General features: G+C 34.3%; 1 long non-coding RNA gene across 1 annotated transcript; it reads left to right on the forward strand.

Moving 5' to 3' along the window:
• The first annotated feature begins 641 nt into the window (after positions 1–641).
• LOC119474151 lies at positions 642–8,592 on the forward strand. The gene is made up of 3 exons (XR_005203447.1): positions 642–652; positions 5,584–5,593; positions 8,396–8,592. It is a non-coding gene; the product is annotated as an uncharacterized LOC119474151 (long non-coding RNA).
• The last annotated feature ends 605 nt before the right edge of the window (positions 8,593–9,197 follow it).

The following is a 9,197-nucleotide window of genomic DNA, read 5'->3' on the forward strand; positions in this document are numbered from 1 at the left end:
TCCAAAAAGTGTCTAAAGCACTACATAGCCACTATTTGAAAGCTCCAAGTCTGAAGTGATAAAAGAAAATAGAGGTCATGAGGTGATGTGAATAAATACATGAATTAGAAACTCAGATATTTCTGAGACTTTAGGGAGAGATGAAACCACACAATATTTGTTAAATTAGTATGTGCCTATATCATAAAATGTCATTATTTAGAAGTGATTGTGAACTATCAACACCCTAATAGTGACTAAATAAAAGATAAAGAGCTAACTTTCAGGTAAAGGATAGCTTGTCATGAGAATGAACGAGTTTGCTACTGAAGGTTGATTAGCCGCCGTTGGATAAGAGGTCTCTGATTTTAGTGCCCTTCAATATTATTTATGATAAGGCAACTGAAAGGCAAAGAAATGACACTAACTGACTTGTTAGTTTTCAATATCTGGAACCTAGTCATTTGTGGTCTTGAGGTCCAGAAACTGGTGTCCCAACTTGTTATTGAAACAAGAAACAGTTTTCATGTTTATCAGTCTAGATTATGTATAAAACTGCTCTTTTCCAGATCAATTTTTGTGACGTAAAAAAAGTAGTCTCTGCCACTTGCCAAAGACAACTATTGCTAATATTTCTGATTTTCCAAGAAGAAATAGGGTTAAAAATAATCTGGTGTAGCTTCTTACATATTTTTAGGTAGAACTGGTTATATACTTTGTTGAATAGAATGAATAGTTATTAAAATCTTATAAGAATATCTTTTTCTTTTCTTGTTTATCTGTTTTTATTATTTTATTATTGTTTTTACATTCTTTCTTTTCCTTAATGGAAAATACTTCCCTCCCATCTCCTTAACTGAATAACTATGGCTGTGATGCAATCTGAATCAATCATATTCTCTCCTGGGGCCTTTAATTTGTAGTAGAGAACATCTGGGTATAATGCAATGCAGATCCTAATATCTGAAAACAGCTCCCTGGCCAAGAAGTCTGTGACTTACCCATGTCCCTGCCCTTCTTGTCTAGCTTAAAAAAAATCTATGAATTATCCTATGTACATATAACTTTTTATTAAAATTGGTCAAAGTCACTCTCTCTGCTTAATACTGAGGGTGTTGTCTAATAAACTTATCTTTTGAAGCCCTTCGCAGTCGAAAGAAATGAAGACAACATACAGAGTTCATTTGAAGGCAAAGATGGTTTTATGTTATAAGGCATAAGACGGTACAATAAATAAGTTATTTAGAAAGGTTGTTAAAAATCCCAGAGTCTGACTCAGTCTCCAGTTCATGTGCAATTCCTTATTTGGTGCTCTGTCTGTATTACCTAGACGCCATAGCCAAAGACAGGGGTTGTGGACATACAGACACTGACCAGTGTTTTTAATAGAGAGATCAGAAAACGTGGTTGCTTCATCGAAATTCGTAAGGTGAGTGGCCCCATATTATCCTCACCTACCTCTTTCTTAGCAGCTTTTTATTTGAAGTCACCATTTGAAAGAAAAGACAAATGCCTCACTGGGTTCAAAAATTGAATTTATCTACATATTTGCATTTGCTGTATGTAGAGAAAGGCTACGGATTGCTTTCCCTGCCATGAAGAGTTCATATATATATATGAACATATATATATGTTCATATATATATGTTCATATATATATATGAACTCTTCATGGCAGGGAAAGCAATCTGTATATGATATATATATATACTCTTTATGGCAGGGAAAGCAATCTGTAGCCTGTGGGCTCAATCTGATTCTTGCCCTGTTTTTTGTTTGTGGAAGCTAAGAATGGGGAGTTATTTCTACATTTTTACATTTTTACAGGGTTTTCATATATACAAAACAAATAATATTTGACAAAGACTGTATATGACCCACAAAATCTAAAATATTTACTCTCTTGCCCTTTTCAGGCAAAGTTTTCCAAACCCTGCTTTATAGGATAAAAATATTGTATTTTTAAGAAAAATATGTTCCTTTTATTAGCCACTTCTTGAGAAGTTTTATCTTTTTGTATGATGCATTTTATAAATCTTTTGTGTAGAACTCTGATGTAAAATTGTTCAGCAAAATAAAATAAAAATTTGGAAAGGTAAAAATAGTTGAATTAATATATCACTTCCATATATTCTGCATTAAATCATGTTTATATATTCATATGTATACATATATATGCAAAAATACACACATAGGTATGTATGTGTATTTATATAAAGAGAGACAAAAACCTTACTGTATTTTCATTAGTATACTTTCTATTTGTCAGTGATGATTTTACACTTCAGATTTGATGAGATTCTGCCAAGCTTTTAAAAACATTCCATAAGATTAAAAATAAATAGCAATACATTGGAAAGTTTATAAATATGAAATAAATACTATTTTAAATTGACCAGTAGGGGCAGATCAAAGAAACTCCCATTTACTCCCCTAATTCAAAAGTTCTTTTTTGTATGTTTGATTCTAATATAGTTTTTTAAACAGGAAAATATATTTTGTATAAAAACGTTAATAACTTCATTAGTCATATAGGCTAATTTAACTCAAATCACAGTTACTTTGCCCAACAAAAGTTGTTTCTAACTCTTGTTACATGTTCAAGGAAGGCTTGTAAGGCAGATAATTTTGTCATCTAGGTACCCAAGATGTGAAGCCTTCGCCATGTAGATCAAATGTAATCAGTGATCAGGGGAAGGCAAGAGAGGAGGACACAGGGATTGTGAAAGTGTTTATTACTTTCTTTGCCCACAAGTGACCCACAGTTAAGTTTTTGGATTTGATTCATGGCACTGCCTAAATGCAAGACTGCTGGGAAATGCAGTTTTCCATGTCTGCTGGGAGGAAGAATATGATGTGTGACTTGATGCACATTTTCTCTGCTATACTGTACAAAGTTTTAAGTAAATTATGTGTTCCATCTACATGATTTCTATTTGGTATGGGCCTTCTGGAAGAAAAGAAACATTTTCCAAAGCTCAAGGATTGTTTTAGTTGCTTAGTGCCAATTAAATTCAAGTAAAATTTATTACCTATTTTGCTGAACCACATGGAAGTGTCACAACAGTATGTGTCAGCCCAGAAATGGGTTTTTGGGAAAAAGGAATGTTATTAGTTTGAGAAGCATCAAATTCTGGCTTCCCAAGCAGATGGGTCCTCGTATTGGCCACTGTCCCAGAGAATCATCTCTTGGAATGTTCCAAGAGACAAAATGACTCACTCTATAACTTTCTCAAAAAAATAAAAAGAAGAAGAAGAAGGATCAAGAGGTGTTCCCTATGTTTTCCCCTTTCCCTTTTGCATTGTTTTTGTTTGTTTGTTCATTTTTTTCTTTTAACAGATCACTGACTGCTCAAAGGGGAGTGCCCCTTTGCAGCTCTCAAATTTACTCATGGCCCCCTACTTAGGCCAATGTTCTCTAGCAGTAACACCATATTTAGAACTCCCTTTCTCCCTCTTTCCCACATCAGAATATAAGAACTTCCTGAGTATTCTAACAGTTACTTACTGGAAATCTTAGTAAGTTTGATGTGTTGATGTTAGTTGGTATTAGTGATTTAATTTTTTACCCCTTCACAGAATTATCTGTATTAAAAAACAAAAACAACAAAAATAAAAAAAAAATGGAATCTTGGAGAAGTAATACCCATTATCCAGTGTTATTTGTCTTTAATGGTAGATTATCAAAAACCATGTCATGGTAGGTTCCCAGAACATTCAAGCAGAGAGTCTTTTCATGATCCTCTCAAAATGTTATTCATTATAAAATAGTTTGTTATTTTGTCTGACTATATTCACATTTATTTATTCAAATATTTGTATTTGTAATTCACCAAATATTTATTATTTGCATACTATTGGCCAGACACTGTATTAGTAGCTGGGAGTGAAATAATATATTTCTACTGCTTTTGAGGAGATGCTGATTGGATGCAAGCTGTCATCTCCCACCACCACCACTGCTGCTACTGCGCGAACTTGCTGCCCAGAGGCGTGTGAATTGCCCCACCTATTCACTCTAGTCTGCACCCATGTGCACCATGAAAGGGTTTAGGACAGGCCCATCTAGACTGACACCAGCCCCCTCAATGCTGGAGCATGCCACTTAGGGGCATGTGGATTGCTCTGCCCCATTCATCACATCTTAGATCTGTGCATTTCCCTCAGCAGCCTGAGAATGAGCCTGCCTAGCCTGCCAGCACCACCACTGCCAACACCCACCCCCACACATGCCACCAGGAAACCTGAGAACTGGCCCACTCAGCTTGTTACAGCCAATGCTAACACTAGTGTGTGATACCTGGAAGCCCAAGGTTTATCTCACCACTGCTATTGCCATATCCCACAGCACACTTGCTGCCTATGGGATTGAGGACCCACCTCCCTGCCAAGCCCATTGCTGCTATTGCTGGCATCTAAGCTAGCCACCTGGAGCAAGAAAAATTAGATCCCCTGGGCCTGCCCCAAATACAAGCATGGTTAGCCTGCAGAAGCCACCATTGGGCTCAAGGACTGGCCCATCCAGCATACCCATCCCTAGCAAAGTCTCACATATCCTCTACTAACAACTACAGCCTAAGCACTAAAGAAATCACAGACACCATTGACACTGTTTATAGCTGAAGACATCATAGGTAGACTACACTACTACACACACCCAGAAACAAAACTAAAGAGCTCCAGTCAAACAATTCCATCAGGAAAAAGTCTTCCCAATGAAAGACAATCCAAAAAATTTGAAGAAGTGGCTGCCACACCAGATGTGTAAATATCAATGTAAGGACACAATAAAAATGAAAAACAAGGAAATATGACACCTCTAAAGAAACACAATAATTCTCCAACAAGAGATTCCAATGAAAAATAAATTTATGAAATGCCAGAAAAATAGTTTAAAATAGTGATATCAAAGAAGCTAATTGAGATCCAAAAAATACACAGATAAACATTACAAATAAATCAGAAAAAACAATTCTGAATATGAATGAGAAACTCACTTGAAATATCCTAAAAAAAATTCCTAGAATTGAAAAATCATATGAATGAACTAAAAATTGCATTTGAGAGCATCACTAGAAGAAAGAATTTTAGATCATGAAGACAAGCCTTTTGAAATAGATAAGAAAAGAAAGAAAAAGAAATAAGAAAGAATAAAAACTAAGCCTACGTAACATATAAGACACCATAAAGCAACTAAAATATTCTATTTTGGGTCCAAGATGATGAAGAAAAGGCAAAGACATAGAAAAGTCATTAAATGAAATAATAGATTAAAAACTACCCAAGTCCGAAAAGTTATTAGACATCCAGGTATAGGAAGCTCAAAGATCCCCAAATAGATACAACCCTAAAAGGTTTTCAAAGCACATTACAATCAAACTGCCAAAAGCCAAAGACAGATAGAATTCTAAAAATAGCAAGAGAAAAGCTTGTAGTCATGTGTAAGCGAGCCTCCATCAGACTAACAGTGAATTTCTCAGCAGAAACCTTATTGGCCGGGAGAGAATGGGATGATATATTCAAATTGCTGAAAGAAAGAAAGAAAAAATAATAACTGTCAGCTAAGAGTACTATAGCCAGCAATATTATCCTTCATGAAAGAAGGAGAAAAATAGTCTTTCCCAAAGAAGCAAAAACTGAGGAAATTTGTCACAACTGCACTGGCCCTGAAGGACACACTTAAGGGATCTCTATCCCTGGAAGTGAAAGGTCAATATCTACCATCACAAAAACATGAATGCATAAGACTCGCTGGTAGAGTAAAGACAAATGAGGAGGAGAAAGAACTCAAAAGTTACTGCTACAAAAAACCACCAAACTGCAATGATGAATAGTAAGAGAGAAAGAAAGGAACACAAAAATCAAAACAAATAGGAAATAATAAAATGACAGGAATAAGTTCTCACATATCAATAATAACTTTGTAAATGAATTAAACTTTCCACTTAAATGATATAGAATGGCTCAGTAGCTAAAAATATGACCCAATTATCTGCTACCTACAAGAAAGTCACTTCACCTGTAAAAAGACAAATAGACTCACAGTAAAGTGATGGAAAAATGTATTCCATGCAAGTGGAAACCCAAAGTGAGCAGAAGTAGCTACTCTTATGTCAGGTGAAACAAACTTTCAGTCAAAAATAGTAAAAAGAGCCAAAGAAGTTAATTGTACAATAATAAAGGGATCAATTCATCAAAAGAATATCACAATTGTAAAAATGTATGCACCCAACATTGGAGCACTCAGATATGTAAAGCAAATATTATTAGATCTAAAGAGGGAGGTAACTTTAATACAATAATAGATGGGGACTTCAATTCCCCACTCTCAGCACTAGATAGGTTATCTAGACAGAAAATTAACAAAGAAACATTGAATTTAAATGTGCGTTAGATCAAATGGACCTAAGAGACATTTACATAGCATTTTATTTAAGATCTGCAGAATACACCTTCTTCTCATAAGCAGATGGATCATTATATAGGATAGATCATATGCTAGCTAGCAAAACAAGTCTTAATACATTTTAGAAAATGAAAGTCATATCAAGTATCTTTTCTGACCACAATGAAATAAAACTAGAAAATAATAACAAGAGGAACTTAGGAAACTGTACAAATACATGAAAATTTAAAAATATGCTTCTGAATGAACATTGGGTCAATGAAGAAATTAAGCGGAGAATCACAATTTTTTTTCAAACAAATTAATATGGAAACACAAAACACCAAGACCTATGGGATATAGCAAAAGCAGTACTGAGAGAAAAGTGTATAGTAGTAAATACCTACATCAAAAAAAGTAAAAAGATTTCAAATAAACAGTCTAATGATTGACCTCAAGGAACTAGAAAAGCAAGGACAAACCAGACGAAAGCTTAGTAGAAGGAAAAAATTATAAAGCAGAGCTAAATAAAAGAGACTAAAAAATCCCCAAATAATACAAAGGATCAATGAAACACAGTTGGTTTTAAAGATAAAAATCTATAAACTGCTTGCTAGACTAAGCAAAGAAAAAAGAGCAAGAACCAAATAAGATTAAAAATGAAAAAGGAGACATTAGAGCTGATGCCACAGAAATAACTACAAAAGATCATCAGAGACTATTATGAACAACTATACTCTAACAAACCAGAAAACCTAGAGGTAACGGATAAAGCTACCAAGATTGAATGAGGAAGAAATAGAAAACTTGAAGAGACCAATAACGAGTAATGAGATTAAATCAGTAATAAAAATTATCCCCACAGAGAAGAGCTCAAGACCAATGGCTACATGGCTGAATTCTACCAAACCTGCAAAAACAATACAAAATGAAACTAAAGCAACAAAAACTAACACCAATTCTTTTCTAACTATTCCACAAAATTGAAGAGGAGGAAATTCTCCCTAACTCATTCTATAAGCAAGCATTACCCTGATAACAAAACCAGACAAGGACACAACAAAAAATAAAACTGCAGGCTGTAGACCCGATGATCATAGACTAAAAATCCTTAACAATGTACTAGCAAACCAAATCCGACAGCAGCACTTCAAAAAGATAATACATTATGATCAAGTCGGACTTATCCCAGCAATCTAAGGATGTTTCAACATAAGCAAATCAATAATATCACATCAATAGAATGAGAATTAAAAACCGTATGATCATCCCAACAGACACAGAAAAAGTGATAAAATTTAACATTCCTTTATGGTAAAAACTCACAAAAACTAGGTCATATGTAACAGACTCATCACAGCTAACATCACATTTAACGGGGAAAAGGTGACAGTCTTTCCTTTAAGTTCTAGAGCAAGACAAGGATGTCAACTTTCATCACTTCTGTTTACATAGTACTAGAAGCTTTTAGCCAGAGCAGCTGGGAACAAGTAAGAAATAAAAGCCTTCTGAATAGGAAAAGAGAAAGTCAAATTATCTTTCTTTGTAGATGACATGATATTATATTTAGAAAAACCAAAAGGCTCTATAAAAAATAAAAAAAAAACTCTTAGATCTGATAAATTCAGTGAAGTAGCAGCATACAAAAACAACATGCAAAAATCATTAGCATTTCTATACAGCAATAAGGAACTAGTTGAAAATAAAATCAAGAAGACATTCTCATTTGTAATAGCTATGAAAAAAAAGCCTCGTAATAAGTTCAACGAAGGAGGTGAAAGATCTCTACAAGGAAAAACACAAAACACTGATGAAAGAAATTGAAGAGGACACAAAATACATCCCACGTTTGTGGATCAAAAGAGTTAATATTGTTGAAATGACCATACTGTCCAAAGTAAACTAGAAATTTAATGCAATCCCTAACAAAATAGCAATGTCATTTCACACAGAAGTAAATAAACAACCCTGAAATTTACATGGGACCAAAACTTACATGGAACTGAACCACTAAAGCATCCTGAACAAAAGGAACAAAGTTGGAGGCATAAGACTTCCTGACTTCAATATATACTACAATGCTGTAGTAACAAAAGAGCATGATATTTGTGTGAAAAACAGACACATAGACCAACGGAACAGAGGAGAAACCCAGAAATAAATCTATGTATTTATAACCAACTGATATTTGATAAAGGTGCCAAGAACATACATCAGGAAAAAGACACCCTCTTCCATAAATTGTACCAGGAAAAGTAGATATTCATATGCAGAAGTATGAAATTAGACACCTATCTCTGACCAGATGCAAAAATCAACTCAAAATGGATTAAAGACCTAAACATAAGACCCCAAACTATAAAACCACTAAAAGAAAGCATTGGGGAAACACTCCAGAACATTGGGACAGGCCAAGATTTTATGGTTAAGATGTCAAAAGTAAAGGCAATAAAAGAAAAAATAGACAAATGGTACTATATTAAACTGAAATGCTTCTGTATGGCAAAGAAAACAATCCAGAGTGAAGCAACAACCTCTCGAATGGGGAAAAATATTTGCAAAGTATTCAACTGACAGGGGCTAATATCCAGAATATATAAGGAACACAAACAACTCAACAGTAAACAAACAACTGCATTAAAAAGTGAACAAAGAACCTGAATATACATTTCTTTAAAGAAGAGAAGTGTTTATTTCTCTTTTGAAAGAAGAATTTGTATATTAACAACATGTATATGATAAAATGTCCAGCATCATTATCATTAGAGAAGTGTAAATCAAAATCACAATGAGATATTATGTTACCCCAGGTTGAGCAGCTATCCTCAAAAAG

Source organism: Cebus imitator, unplaced genomic scaffold, assembly GCF_001604975.1.
Source record: "Cebus imitator isolate Cc_AM_T3 unplaced genomic scaffold, Cebus_imitator-1.0 Scaffold10, whole genome shotgun sequence".
Lineage (NCBI taxonomy): Eukaryota > Metazoa > Chordata > Mammalia > Primates > Cebidae > Cebus > Cebus imitator.